This window comes from Callithrix jacchus, chromosome 3 (assembly GCF_049354715.1).
Source record: "Callithrix jacchus isolate 240 chromosome 3, calJac240_pri, whole genome shotgun sequence".
Taxonomy (NCBI): domain Eukaryota; kingdom Metazoa; phylum Chordata; class Mammalia; order Primates; family Cebidae; genus Callithrix; species Callithrix jacchus.
The window spans coordinates 29,164,057-29,178,248 of NC_133504.1; the positions used below are offsets into that span (position 1 = coordinate 29,164,057).

At 33.3% G+C, this 14,192-nt stretch overlaps 1 pseudogene across 1 annotated transcript in view; it reads right to left on the reverse strand.

Annotated features, from left to right (window-relative positions):
• Positions 1–2,447: 2,447 nt before the first annotated feature.
• LOC100401086 (melanoma inhibitory activity protein 2-like) overlaps positions 2,448–14,192 on the reverse strand; it is a 48,975-nt pseudogene continuing 37,230 nt past the window's right edge. The window contains exons 2-3 of the transcript XR_013532734.1: positions 6,653–6,721; positions 2,448–2,581 (exon numbers count right to left, since the gene is read on the reverse strand). The product of XR_013532734.1 is annotated as a melanoma inhibitory activity protein 2-like (transcript). The remainder of the gene's footprint in view (positions 2,582–6,652; positions 6,722–14,192) is intronic.

Here is a 14,192-nt window from a genome sequence, read left to right on the forward strand (position 1 = left end):
TTGATAAACACTGATCTAGTTCAGCTCCTGTCCTCCGCTACACCACACTGCCTGTGGGTTCTTGCCATTCGCCTTCTCCAACACACCTGTCCCATAGTGGGTTCCTTCTCTTACCTGCTTATCACTCATTTTCACTTCCAGTCCTTCAACACCAAAGGGCTATGTCTGAACAGGGAAACCAAATGTATTTATCCTGCTTATCACTCATTTTCACTTCCAGTCCTTCAACACAAAAGGGCTATGTCTGAACAGGGAAACCAAATGTATTTATCATTGGCACTTTGAGTTTGTTTGCTGTTTCAGGCATTACTTACTGCATCACTCTTCAGAATATCCACTGACTTGTGTATTCAAAAACTGTATATAATTGTTTAATGACATCCAGAAATGATTGTATTCTTCCTTTGGGCAACAGCTTGACCAAAGTGAAATGAGGGCAATGGAATGGAACAAGAAGGGGGTCTTCCCATTTCCAACCTTATGGGACTCAAAGACTTGAGTCCACTAGTAGGCTTTCAATTATGTAACCTCTGCTCCTTTGCTGAATCTCACTGTTGTCCCCTGAACACCTAGCTAAGGAGGCACAAGAGTATGGAGCTTGGAAATAGACCTGCGCTGCAATTTCCAGGTCTCTACTTTCTAGCTTGGTAACTTCGGACCCGCTTTTGTAACCTCAAGTGTCCTCAGTTTTCTCATTCATAAAATGGACATAATTTTAGGGATAGGGATATTTCATAGAGTTATTATAGAGAATAAGTTAATTAGGATATGTGATATGTTTTATAGCTCCTTGCATAAAAAAACATATACTAGTTCCTAGTACATAAAAATTTTTGGTAACTTCTTTCTATTATCATCATTTTAAGTGAGTCAAATTATTTCCAGTCCCTCTAGCTACATTATTTGAAAAGAGGCTTCACTTTCTTCACTTGACCTAAAGCAGGATAACTCATTCAAAGTTATGCTGGAGTGAGGTGATTAACAAATCAGGTAAGAGCCAGAATTCAGCCACAAAAAAACATAGATTTAATAGTTGCTTTCCCATTCAGTAGCTATCTTGTTGCCTTGAGCAAGTTAGTCCCCTAGTTACACTCTTCTGGTTTTTAAAACAGAAATGAAATACCCAATAGGGTTAAACTGAGAATTAGGTAAAATTGTGCATATAATGTACTCCCTAGCAGATGTAAGCTAGCAACATTCAAATAAATTTGGTTATTATTATTAATTGGTATTTTTTTTAGTGATTGGCAAAACCTATACATACTTTTTCCACTGGCAGGCAAGAAATTCAGCATGCATACACAAACACACACACACACACACACACACACACAAATCTGGTTACAGTTTAAATAAAACTTGGACAATTTTATTTGAACAAATCCACTAATAATACAAAACCTCTCAAACTGAAATAAACATTACTGGTGTTGTTCATAAATTCCCCTATAATATAGTGACTGACATTAGAATTCCTCTCATCTGGCCATTGTCTGTCCCCTTTATTTAGCTAATATATTACTCTTTTCATATTTTTGTATTATGAGCATAAAGTCCATCTCTGAAGATTTCCTAAGCAATTTCCCTATAAAATAAAATTTGTATCTTATTTTACTTACTTCACAGGTGATTAAAGAATAGACTTCAAAACCTTTTAATGGACTGTTTTATATACTTCCAATGCAATAAGAATAATTTAATTTTAAAACTAAAATAATGGAGTATTATCAGCTTCTTGGAAGAAAAGAATACTCAGCTCCCTAAGGCACATTATCCAGGTTAATCACTTGCCAAAGTTTTTACGGTCTTAAGCAATTTTAAAGATGGGGAATGGGAGCTGAAATGAGTGAGTGATTCATGGACATATTACAGTCACCTCATAACCCCTGACCTTCCACTGGCTTCTTTGGCTGGCAGCTCTTTGGGAGCCTACAGTTCTGCTAATCCTGCTGACAGGTGCTGGGCAGTGGAGAGCTACATGCCTGACAGAGGCCAAGAGCGTCCATCCCCAGCTAAAGCCCATTCTTCCTTCCAGCCTGGCTGCATTGTATCCATCCTCACTCCCTGAATGATATTCTACAAAGAAGTCTCTCTACTCTGCCTTACATTCAAGTTGTCCATCCAGCCACATATTTTCCATAAATGAATCCCATGAAATAATTTGTACATACGAGATGCAAAATAATTTTTTATGGACAAAAATAAAATTAACTCGATTCTGTAAACTCAGTAACATTCCAAAACATTTCATCACTGGAAACATTGAATACTAAGATGGTAGTGAAAATTAAGTTTTAAAATCTATACATTCAGTATAAAAGCAGGTTCTAGGGTCAGAAAACATGTTTAAGTCCCTTTGCTCTACTTGTCAGATGTCTTTGGACACTTATCCTTTCTTAGCTCAACTTTTCTCACCTTTAAAATAAAATGCTTACTTCATACGGTTGTTTTGCAATGAAAACACCTTAAGTATGTAAATCACTTCGCCTGCATCCTGGCTCGTGAAAAGACCCAATAGCATGAAGCCCTCTCCTCCTCTTCTGCCCACTGATAAGGAATTGCAGAGCACCAGCAATCCAATCTGAAAGAAAATTCGTAAGAAGTATTTATGAAACTTGTAATAAGTATTCATGAAACAGTTGAGAAAAGCAAGATTTTTTTCCTTGGCAGGTAAAAAAAGATTGTGAAGAAAGTAGAAGCTTTAAATTCCTAACAGGACTGACTCATTCACTTCAGAATTTCATCTCACCTTTGCATTTCCACCCATAAATAACTTAATGTCCAGATAGTAGTAATTCCATGCTGCTAACTTTATTAATTTACCTTCACAAAATAAACCTTGTGAAAGTAAGTTGATAAAATAAATTCTGTTCTGGATCTATGAGAACAAATATCTCTTAATAATCAATAAATAAAAACACAGTGTGCTGAAATGAGTTAAACTGAAAAGGCTGATATTGTCTACTGACCTCCTGGTTACGTTGTTGGATAATCGGTTGGCATAAATTTAAAACTTGTGTGATTGCATTTTTATGATACATTGTAAAATCACCAAGTTATTTTATAATTTATTTAACTCTATTCATAATAGGCAGCTGCACTTGAACACTAGTTTTTCTGTATTTCTGAACTCCCCATTATGCTCTGTGCTTAGTTCTGGGACCCAGCCAAATTTATATTGTAAGCTGCACTGGGCTTTCAGGTGGCAATAATTAATGACCTTGGCCTTCATCTTCCAGCATTATAACTCACTTTGGGTGGCTTTTCCAACCACTAAAGCAATAGTTTTGCACTGTAAAACCAGCCTCCAATCAATATGAAACATCAGAAGTGTGTTTATTTATATATTTATTGCTTTTCATCTCCAAAGCACTTTAACAACATTAACTAATGGTTCCTAAAATAGGTGAAGATGGTTTGCTCTAGGCTCACGACACCAACTCTAAAAGCCCGAGACACTGAAGGTGGCTACAACTCAGAAAGAACAATTTCCTTCATGGTTTTCTTCCTCCTCAACTCCGGGGGAAATAATTCATTTATTTTTACTCTGGGTCTGACAACCAAAAAAGAAAAAAAAAAAAAAAAAGAAGAAGAGAGAGAAAGAAAGAGATCTTGAAAACAGAGAGGAGCAGCACAGTTGGGCTGGGGATGTCAACCATCTTAACAGTGGATTCCCACTGTCTCACAGGTCTGTAGATCACTAGCACATCCACAGTGCTTATGCCAGGGTACACAGGAGACTGGGTTATCAAGAGCTAATTACTCAAACAAGGTTTTGATCCTCAATTATCTAGCTATTTCAGATGAAAACGGGTGTGGTGTTTTAATTTTTCCTAGCAAGAAAGTGCTGACATAACTGGATAACTTCCTCAGTTTTCTGCTTTAGTGTGTGTGTATTCAACAGAAGGTTATACCGGTGCTTTCTAAATTATTACCACTCCTCTAAAAACACCACCACTTGTGAGCTGAGGTCACAGTTCATCTGTGAGTCTGAGCCTCATATCTCACACCTCACTATTAAGTATTCTGCTTGTCACATAAAAGCAGAGCATTGCTATCTTTTTTCCCTCACGCACTGCTCTTTAGAAGAATATTAAAAAGTCTGCTCATTCATTTTGGTTCCAACATCAACATTAAAAGTAATTATATCCTTTGCTAGAATAATTATTTTTTACTACAGCTCTCATTTAAAAATAAAACACTTTAATAATTTCAAGGAATTATAAAAGATTGAAACATTTCTAGAAAACCTGCAAAAATTGGCTGCTGCTTCTTTGTTTTCTTTCTCTGTAGTAACAATTGCTATGAGAAATGGAAATTGTCATGTGTTTGGCTTTAAAATCAATGCAAAGTTTATGGCTTACTCTTTTAAAACCATGAGACCACATGCAGAAAACCCAAAGCTGTTTTCTCTTAATTACTAGTGAAACAGGAAAGCAATTAGTAGAGCGATTAATTCAATATGTAGTGGGACATTTAATTAGCCATTTTTATTCTAATACCATAAATAAATATTTCCTTTCACAGGACATACCCAGAAAAAATAAATAAAATTATCATGAAATAAGAAGCACTTCATAAAATCGGCAAACATATCTGTTAATGATCTTAACTATATAAAAGCATGACTGTGGGTCAGTTATAACTTCTATTCTTCCCCAATTAGATTAAATTAAATTAAAATTTCTCCTATCTAAATCAACATTTACTACTTTGACCTCAGTATCTGACTTATTGCTAATAAATAGTTTCCCTCAAATAATAAATATCAAAGTGAATAATGTGATGATAAATTTTGATTTAGTGAAAAAGAATTTATTTTATTGCAAAATTAGTTGCTTCTTCTTTCAAATATCAAGCACTATAGACTCAAGAAATGGTTATTTTTTGCAACTACAAGATTCCCTATGGTTTTTGAATTTCTATCAAAGGTAAAAATCTGTTTTTCCTAAATTTTTACAATATGCTTTTTTATAAGATTAATTGTTTAACTACATCACTCAGGGTAAGTTTTCAAAGTGATTTTTCTGTTTAAAAGTACTTTGTACTTTTATAATTTATCATTTTCACTTCTATATTTATACTTTATACTTCTATATCACAATTGCGAGGTGATTTTTGTATGTGTTTTAAACAATATTTTGTTTTAAGAATTTTCTAATTAATATGATGATCAAAAAACTAAAAGTGCGAGCTCCACATTAAAGTTTCAGTATTGAAAGTACTGCATAAAACGAATCTTGAAAATTAAGATGACCAAAGGAATACTAATATTTGCATGTGGAACCTAAGCGTGTTAAGGACAGGACGATGTTATCTCCTCTTTAATCAAAATGATTAGAACTCTTAAAGAAATATTGATTTTGCAAGTGTTGAACTTATAACATTGATAGTAATGCTAATTAAATGTCTCTAACACTCCCTAAAAAGAAAGAGAACATGATATTAATTAAGTCATCAGATAACCTTAACTAGATTGGGGCGTTTGCTCTGGAGAATGTTATAACAATCCTTCAGACCCTGTTTTTCTACTAGGCTTTCAAAGGCTACATAGCACTGAAACTCTGAATTTCAAAGAAACTGTTCAGGAGTCAGACACTAATTGGCCCTAATGTGTTTTAGAATATGGTGTTCTAATTGGCACAGTGTAGAGGCATTACCCAGATGTATGAAAAGTATGCTTTATGTAGACTAAGGTTGGCAGCTGTGTCCTTGTTGGTTGGTCAGTTTTTTGACATCCTGCGACCTCTAGTGAGAACCAGAAGTTGTCAGCCAACATAAATTTCCTTGCCCAGTCTGAGTCCCTATAGGAGCTGCAGAGAAAGAAAAGCTAGGCTCATAGAATACTTTTTCTTTTTCCAGATCACAGCATCCATTTGGGTTTGAGAGGATGAAACTATTCTTTTAAATGCCTTTGAATTTTTTCCTTAAAATCTCTGGAAATTTTATTCCAGTCCTTCAATGACTATTTCAGTACCTTCAGTTACTACTCTAAAGTTAGTAAAAAGAAAAGAAAAAAGGGTGAAAAGTCCAATGAATGTATGAAGTGTCTCTCAAGGGTAAAAAAAAATGTGTCTCAACTATATATTACAAATAAGTAAAAGTAGACTGTTATCTCACATATGCTTTTCAGTAAACGTTTCTACAAATTACATGCTCAAATTTTAGCATGATTCAATTATACTATATTTTGATTAATCCTAAAAGCATAGTAGTGTTCGCTGAAAATGAGATACAAAACAAGGGCATTTAATTACAAAATAAGTACATAAGATGTAAATGAGACTGTCCTGACTTTAACTCCCAAAGCACGTATTGCACATAGTACCTGGTATACTACTCATTCTGAAAAGTTTCCCTGCTTAAAGGCAATGTATATTTATAAACAATAAAATATAGACACAGAAAGATGAATAACACGCGACCATCACCCAAACTGGTCGTACAATTTAATGGATGGATGACAAACAGAACTTGACAGAATGTGATAAATACCATACATGAGGAACAAAGGAAAAATTGTATATGTTCTATGAAAAATGATCATTTTCACTTTAGGAAATTAGGGATTTATATAGTAGGTGCTACATGACTCGGACCTAAATAGAGACTAAGAACAATGAGAGGGAATGAAAAAAGCAGCAGCCAGTACCTTTCTGCTTTCTGTGATGCTCTCTAAATTCTGTTCATCCTCTTCAGCCTTATTTTAGCATCACTTAATCTGTAAGATAAATGTGGAAAATATACCTTGGATACTAATCATGTATTTTTCCCCAAATTCACCTACACTTTCAGCTTTCTGCATTTTCACTCTTTTGTTGTAAATAACAGTGAACATATTAATGCATTGTGTGCGTCAGGATATTTGGCATAAATAATCTCATTTAAAATGGATTTTACACTTATACACTTATAAATAGTTTTTCAATGTTTCCAAACCACAGTTGCTATGGAAATTATAAATGTTATCTTTACTTAGAAAAACTGGAACATTTCATACCTATTCTTTAGTGATATCACATTTAACAGTGTTACAAAAACATGAGTTCAAAGATTCTTCCAGAAAAAAGGTAAGTTTTCTTAATCAAATAAATCTTGTCCTGGAAATATGTAAAATATATATGTTTAATATGCAGAAGATACATATTATATATTTAATATGTACAAGATATATATTTTATATTTAAAATATATTTTACTATATTAAATGTATTTAATTGAATCTCAAACATTTTGACAATCTCAAAAAATTTCTGTTCCGGTGATCACTTTTTGGGAAATATGCCTATAGATATTTATACACAGTAGCAATATTTTATACTCAAATACGCATATGACACAATATATTTATAATGTTGTGCCATAATTATGTAACTAAGTAAAAATAGATATGTATATATATATATGTAGTTATTACTGGAAATGTAATTTTTCTTAGATTTCAGTATGGGAGATTTGAGCATGGGGATCTCATTATGTCCTAAAGATTTTATACGGTAAACTCTACCAATATAATGATGAAATATTTTATCATTTAGTCAATCAATAGAGTACAAAATTTATTGATTAAATTTGGTTGTATTGTGACTTGCATGATTCAATTGTCTTTCTTCTTTCCTGCCTCCCTCCCTTTTTCCTTTTCTCCCTCCCTCCCTTATTTTCTTTACCTTATTTTATTTTAATTTTTTGGTAAGAAATTTAGTCTAAATAGTTCTCAAACTATTCTTTGTTTTTTAAAACTGGTTTTTAAACTAAATAAGAATATTGCAAGAAACAGTAGAGATTTGTGTTTGTTTTCTTTATTATATTTGGCAATACTGAGCTAGTTTCCAATCTGGTTATTAGTAATTGTGCAAAGTTAATTTCAATTAATCACCAACTATAATTCAACTAAACACAATGTATGTAATGAGGGGACATATAATCAAAAGCTACATTAAACTTAAAAACAGTTATTTTAATCATTTAACTATTTTAGCATGAATCATCAGAATCATAGCAATTAAAATGATCTTGTTCAACTCCCTCATTTCTAAAATGATTGAAATCCTGTTAATACCTTGTAGATCTGTAAGACTGGCAGGTAGCCAATAAAAATCTTAGCTATTTTTATGTTCGTTGGTTGTAGGCTCCCTTTTTTTCCTTTAAGTTTATGAGTCAAAATCTGAACTTGATGACTGAGTCTTCATTCATCACAAGTTCTTTATATTGTACTGTATTCAAATATTCAAAACTACTTGAGGCTCAATGCAGCCTGCCATAGGGAGCACATTACTTGGGTATGTCTCCATATGCTAAAGGAGATGGATAAAGATATTTTCTTTTATAAATTAATGAGGGAAAACTGAGCAATGGCATTGTATTCTCTATTTCTCATGTGTATTAAGTCATCTTATACCTGAAACAGACTTGGTCACTTGGACGCTCTCTGATTATGCAGAGAGAAATTGATAACAGTTTTAATGCTATTCAAAGATTATATGGCATAATCTGTTCCTGTAGTTATTTTACTGCTCTATGAAGAACCTGACCCATAAAGTAAATTCCAAATTTGGAAATTTTATTTCCAAATCAAGTCACTTTGACATGCACTCTAAGCCCTTTGTTATTATGCACTCCAAGGAATAAAATAATAAAAATGATATAGTTTCTAACCTAAAGGAAAGTAAACTTTTATAACAGAAATAGTCACCTAGTCGCTGATTATTTGACTGCCATGGAAATCCAAAATGGCTTCATCACCACAAAATGAAGAGTAAAAGGCAAAGTATGTTTTTTGAACAAAGTTTGATGTATTCTATGTCTGTTTTAATTCGTTCTTTTATGAACAGAACACTAGCTAGAATACAATCTCTATATTACTTCCTTCATAATTAAAGAATAGTTATTAAACTTTATACTACATAAATCACATGCTAGATATCCAGTCTTTCTTCTTCAGTAGCTTTATCATGTACTTCGTTGATTAGCTAAACTGAAAGGTGCACTCAACTTGACAATGCCAATAAGTTGGAGAAAAGATTTTGCTTCTACTTACCTGTCGAGCAGTTTTTGCTCATAAGTATTAAACTGTTACAAGAAAAATAAAGTGTTCAGCCTTTTTTTTTACTGTTTGGGTCATACTTTTTATCACCTAAAATTATGGTTTTGTCTGCTACCTTTGATAAATATTTCTGAGTTTTAAGGGTACTAAGCATCAAGGTTAGCAATATGGAATCTAAACAATTTAAAGTCTCTCAGCTGACTATTTTTTAATTCTTTCAGATTTTTCCATTTGGTACAGGGATTAAGAAGAGTGATTTTTCCACCAGAGGAAGTTCTTTTGTAGAAAGATGATGCTTTGTCATCTGAGATGCTTGATATTTTCATAGATATTCAGATTTGCCTTATGTCTTGAATCAAATTTGAAAATTATATTTTTCCTAGAAAATTATGGAACCCATTTGATTTGTTTTATCAGAGCTTTCAAATTTGTAAACACTCACGTGTACATACAGTGTTTCGTTAACATTTTTCTGTTTTTATACATCTCATGCCTTTTTCATTCCCAATCTTGATAATTTCCTATTTTACTTTATTAAACTAGTCAAAAAATATTCTTTTTCTAGTTAATTTATGTATTTCTTTATTAATTCTTTCTAATTTTATGTTCATTTTATAGAAGTTTTTTAACATCTTAAGTTCTCAGTTCATTTATTTCTATTTCTTCAGGACTGAGCAGATTTATGATGATGTAGTATACATTTGGAGTTCAGTTGCAGGAAGCAAAAACTGTTCTATTTTAAGCAGAAAGAAGTGTGATGGAATTGCATGCTTAGAAAGATCTTGGAAGGCCTTGAGAAACAGGCTTGATTCTGATTCAGGAATGACCCCAGAATAAGATCACAAACCTGGCCTGCCAAGGGAGGCACCTCATTGGATAGAATCAGAGAAGGAAGAATTAAGCTATCACTGGAAAGGGTGACTTCAAGAACAAACCTCTTTAGCTTTGATGCAGAAAATCAGGAAGATTTTATTATCATCACATCTTCCTCTGACGAAACTCTAGAGTATTGCTGCAGAAATAGTTTCCACCCCGAGAAACTGCCTCAGCACCAGGAAAATGCCTCCTTGACTTTCATCTTCTAGACCTGTGCTGCCCAGCACAGCAGCCACTAACCACATGTGGCTGCTGAGCACTGGAAATAGGACTAATCCAAATGGAGACATGCTCTAAGTTTAAAATACACATAACATTTCAAAGACATAATGGGGATAAAGAAAGAAAGTAAAATATTCCAATTTTTAAATCTTGATGCCATAACAAAAGGAAAATATTTTGAAATGTATTCAGTATTAAATATATTGGGTAAAATAAAATGCATTCTTAAGATTAATTTAGTCTTTTTTTTTTTTTACCTTTTGTAATGTGACCACTAGAAGATTTAAAATTGTATAGATGGCTCACACTATATTTCAAATGGATAATGTTGTTCTGGAACTCATAAGACCACATCTCTTAGCTAAATCAATTTCACACCTAAAAATTTACGTGCAACAAAGTCATAGAAAAGTAGATTTTAGCTTTCTAGTTTCTGTCATTCAGAAAAATTCCTCTAATTGGAAGCTGATAGATACTGAGTGTGATGAGTCACTATATCCTCCACATGAAGTATTTTTTAGAAAAGAGCTCAAGCAATATTTCATGAGGTTTAAAACTTAATTTTCTCATTGTAATGATTTTTGATACTATCTAGTTTTATTGGAATTTTATTATATTTATCCAAAATTATTTAGAATATTTCTTTTTTAATCTTCCAGAAGAGTTTTTTTTCACTTGCAAATACTGCATTTGAAATTTTAAGTATTCTTTGTTTAGCAATTTATTATTCATTCGTATTTGTGTGTGTGTGTGTTATAATCAAATAAGGTAGTCTGACACATTTTTTCTGTTTGAAATATATTCAAATTTTCTTTGTAGCCAAAATATAACCAGCTTTTGCAGAAGCCCCAGGGGCATGTGAATGGAACAGGTTTTTCATCTGCAGTAGCATAAAAAACTGAATTTGTATTTGTGAATGTCTTTATTTACATTAATCAAACTGTCATTACCCTTGCTTTTGGTCATGCCTCGTTGTTGTTTCATTTTGAGCATGACAGATTTTTTAAAGAGAGGGATGTGTAAATATCTCCAATTTTGCTAAAAATAACTTGCAATTAGGAAACAAAGTAAAACATTTAACATATGATCAAACTATAGGCTGGTATGAGGTAAATCTAAATAAAAAGGTAGTAATAGGACACAAGAAATTTTTGTAAAAGAAAAAAAAGTCTGTGGGGACTGGAAAAAGTTACCACATAGGACAAGATATTTTTATGTGATTTAAAATAGGAGGATTTGAGATTATCAAAAAAGGAGGACTTATAGCCCATGAGAACAAATAATGATGGGCTGTAACAATAGAGTGAATGTTTGCTGAACCTAATGTTACAGGTTATCTGGAATAGAAATGGCATATTGGGAAGAACAGTAATGTTGAACAATGTTTTCTTTTATTTATTGAACATTTGTATTAGTTCTCCTGGAAATGAACTTTTTTATAATCTTTGCCTAGTTTTCGATGGAATTTTTTGGATTTTCCTTAGGATTTGTACTTTTTACATAATCACTGCAAGTATTTTCCCCAGATTTGTTATTTTCTTTTTAATTTGTGTGACGTATTTGTGACACACAGAAATTTTCATTTTTGATGTCAATTTAATTGCTCTTTACTTTGTGATTTCATTTTACTTCATTATCTGCTCATTGCTAAAGTTCAAATATTATGTGCAGTTTTCTTTCTGTATTCTCTGTGTTCTTCCTAATTTAAAAAACTGGGACATCAATTTTCCTAACACATTTTTATGAAATATTCTTCCTTTCACTACATTTTGTGACACTGAAGTCTATCTTTCAACTACAGATTCTGTTCTTGGAAGTACCTGCCCATATAATTCTGGACCTACATTGTTCTAATTATTTTGGCTTCATATTATACATGTTTAATATGGTATATAGGGCTGGGCATGGTGGCTCACACCTGTAATCCCAGCACTTTGGGAGGCTGAGGCAGGCAAACCACCTGAAGTCAGGAGTTCCAGACCAGCCTGGCCAACATGGTGAAACCCCATCTCTACTAAAAATACAAGAATTAGCCAGGCATGGTGGCACACGCTTGTAATACCAGCTACTAGGGAGGCTGATGCAGGAGAATGGCTTGAACCTGGGGGGCGGAGGTTGCAGTGAGCCAAGATTGCACCATTGCACTCCAACCTGGGTGACAGACTCTGTCTCAAAAAAAAAAGTATATAGAAGGGGTTCCCAACCCCCCAGCTATGGACCAGTACCTGTCTGTGACCTGTTAGGAACTGGGCTGTACAGCAGGTGGTGAGTAGAGAGCAAGTGAGCATTACTGCCTGAGCTCCTCCTGTCAAATCAGCAGGGGTATTAGATTCTCATAGGAACACAAACCCTATTGTGAACTGCAACTGTGAGGTTCCACACTCCTTATGAGACTCTAACTAATGCCTGATGATCTTACGGAGCAGTTTCATCCAGAAACGACTGTCCCCCACTCCCACCCCCAGACTGGAAAAATTAACCAGTCTCTGGTGCCTGAAAGGTTGGGTACTGCTAGTATATAAAATATATTATAGAATATACATTTTATTAGGCATGTAGTTATTTGCTAGCACGATTCTCTTATTAATCTTTTTGTTAAAAATGCATTTAGCTGTTTCGTCCCTCAACTTCTAACAAGTTTAAGCTATTGAAGTGCCCATGAATATTTTTTTAATTATATAAAACTGCAGTTAATTAGGAGATAATCAAAATCCCTATTCCAATATTTTTATTCAGGAACATGTTTCTTGTATTCATTTAAGTGACCTTTATTTTCTCTCAGCAAAGTTTCATACTTTTTCTCATAGACCCACTGAATTTTCTTGATTAAAGTTGTTCTTAGGTATTTTTATTGCAGATAAGTGGGGTAATTTCTAACAGAATTTCTGGTAGCATATTGGTCTTTAAATTACAACCTGTGGACTCTGATTTTTTTCCTTCCTTTAGCTAATGCTCATTAAAAGGTTGGTGAGTTTTGCTTACACACACACACAAAATTCTTTGGACCAAGTTCATATTCTGCCTTAAATTTCTACTACAACATGAAATTAAGAGGCCATAGAGAAAACATTGAACAAGGGTAGTTTGTGCTTCTCCTTGGTCTCTAGTTACATATTCTGGAAAATTCTATCTTAGCTCTCCCAGTGAGAAGACAATGGCTCTCCTCTGCTAGAAATACTACACAAATGTCGTATAGAAAGGAAAAAATGTTATTTGTGTCTCATTCTCTATTTTACATATATCATCAGTTTGCATCAGCAGATGGGTTCACAGCAATGGAGCTGTTCAGGTAGACCTCACCCTTGACTATTAAAAATCCTGACAGTGAGATAATAATACTGCAATGGGAAGTTTATTGAAAGGATGACAAAATAAGCATTTCCATTAAAAATTAAATGTCATTATAAATGTACCACATCAAACTTAATTTGTCTTGTTTTATATATTGAGGTAGTTATAATTTAAAGTATTAACAACAGTCAATAAAGCACATACCAATTAAACTTGGATATTTGCATACATTCTCTGTAGGTGTCAGCATTGCTTTGTAATAGTCTTAGGCACAAAACTGTGTTTTCTTCATGTGATAGAATATACTTTCACGTTAAATTCAAGTTAAACACCAGAATGGCATAAGTCTCTAAGAATCTCCCAGATTATTCTCTATTTCTTAATCACCAATGTGACTGAATGATTAAATTTCGGTTTGGCAAATATGGATATTTATTGTCTTTCTTTAGGCATGGATAAGTAATTTCAAGGTTATATGTGGCATTCTCTGGATATTAAAATAAGATGCTTTGAAAATATGCAATACAACATTCATAGAACCTAACTCTGTTTGGCATATTTAGAAATGACATTCATTGTTTATTGTTGAGAGAACAGTTGACACAGCATTCTATGGAGTGATTAGATTGCAGACGCCACTGCATCACTGTGTTCACAGTTTAAACATTATACACTGACTTGTTATTGGATAGAGTTATTATAATTCAAAGAAGGGACTGCTTAGTTAAGAAGAAGAGATATATACAAATTTATGTTCACA